The following is a 2,113-nucleotide window of genomic DNA, read 5'->3' as shown; positions in this document are numbered from 1 at the left end:
AAATATTGTTTGTAAGCAAACCTTAATGTCCTAGAGTTATTAGCATCCTCTTTGTATATACAGAACCTGAAACACAAAGCAGTAAAAGAGTAAGAATACATGCCAAGTACCAAATGTATTAAAAGGAAGATAAAAAGTGGTATTGTGAACCCGCTATAATTTAATAGGCTAATAGTTATACCTACAATTTTCAGTTGTGTGGCCTGTGGGAAGAATCAAATATCTTAATTCCAGGTCACCTAGATTCTTATAAACACTAAAAGAGAAAGCCTAAAAAAGAACAGTTAGGGGAAAGAAGATCTGGGGAAGGCTAGTGGTTGTTGTCAGACCAAGAAACATGTTTGCTTTCCCTGCACCTGCCTACTGTACTGTCCTATGCTGACCAGGCCTGTAAACCTTTTTGGCTTCTACCTTGCACCTTGTTTTGTCATTTTTTTTTTTTGAGACAGAGTCTCATTTTGTCACCCTTAGTAGAGTGCTGAGGTGTCATAGTTTACAGCAACCTCCAGTTCTTGGGCTCAAGTGATCCTCTTGCCTCAGCCTCCCGAGTAACTGGGATGACAGGCACCCACCACAACACCTGGCTATTTTTAGAGGCCAGGTCTCACTCTGGCTCAGTCTGGTCTCAAATCTGTGAGCTTAGGCCATCCACCCACCTCGGCCTCCCAAAATCTAGGATTATTGGCGTGAGCCACTGCTCACAGCCTTGTTTTGTGTTTCTGACTGCTGGGTCTTAGTCTTTTCTATCTGAATGACATTCTAAATCCATAACCGCGTATGTTTCAGTGTTCACTTATCACTTGGAAATCTTTACTCATTCCACCTTAAGCAAGTATAAAAAGAGTTTAAGAATATAGGGAAAGTTGGGGAGCTGATAGCTGTTCTAAATAGAGCAGTCAGAGTGGGCCTAACTGAGAAGGTGACATTTGAGCAAAACCTTGGAGGAGGAGAAGCCTTTAGCCACGGAGATGTCTGTGTTGGAAGAGGATTGAGTTTAAGCTGGGGCAAAGGCTCCACAGCCTGGCAAGCCTAACGTAGGAGCAGTAGGAGGCTGGAGCAGTCAGCAAGGAAGGAAGTGGTAGAAGACTCTGACTGGGTTAGGGGAAAGTTCCAGTATTGTCTTGCAGGCATCAAAAGAAGTTTGGCTTTGACACTTTATTGAAATGACCGTACTTGTGTTTGAACAATTTTTTTTTAAGTTCTGGGTTTCTGCTTAAGTTTGAACAATGTTTAAAAGTAGTAAAGATCTCAAGACCCTGTTTCCAGGGTTGATTGCAGCTTTAAATGTGTTTTACTTTGTTGGCTTATAGCAGGTTCCTAGAAGAAAATTGAGAGAGATTATAGACTATTAAGAAAACTTCAGGCTCGGTGCCTGTGGCTCAAGTGGCTAAGGCGCCAGCCACATACACCTAAGTGGCAGGTTCAAATCCAGCCCAGGCCTGCCAAACAACAATGACGGCTGCAACCAAAAAAATAGCTAGGCCTTGTGGGCGCCTGTGGTCCCAGCTACTTGGGAGGCGGAGGCAGGAGACTCGCTTGAGCCCAGGAGTTGGAGGTTGCTGTGAGCTGTGATACCACAGCACTCTACCCAGGGGGACAGCTTGAGGCTCTGTCTCAAAAAAAAAAAGAAAAAAGAAAACTTTATAAAAGCTTGTATGTTTTGTGAAAGCTTTAGGCCAACTTAAAAACATGAACTTAGTTGAACTTAGGAGTTTTTCCCTAGCTTCTTAGATATTGAACAATTGTGTACTTCAAACAATAAATATTAAGCATAGGTGACTATTTTTTAAAGTATCACAAGAGTGGAAAAAACAAACACCATATATACTCACTTTTAAATTGGAATTAATACTTATGTGCATATATAGAAATAACACTCATCAAAAACCAAGGGAAGGGTTAAATAGGGGATGGGTAAATTCACACCTAATAGGTACAGTGCACACTATCTAGGTGATGGGCACACTTATAACTTTGACCCAAATGGTACAAAAACAATGGATGTAACCAAAACACTTGTACCCCCATAATCTGAAAAATAAAAAATAAAATCTAAATATGTAAGAAAAATACTGTGGAATCTTTCCTGTCTTTTCTTTTTTTTTGAGACGGG

This window comes from Otolemur garnettii, unplaced genomic scaffold (assembly GCF_000181295.1).
Source record: "Otolemur garnettii isolate 467f Iridium unplaced genomic scaffold, OtoGar3 scaffold00092, whole genome shotgun sequence".
NCBI classification, from domain to species: domain Eukaryota; kingdom Metazoa; phylum Chordata; class Mammalia; order Primates; family Galagidae; genus Otolemur; species Otolemur garnettii.
Note: the sequence above shows the minus strand (reverse complement) of the source record.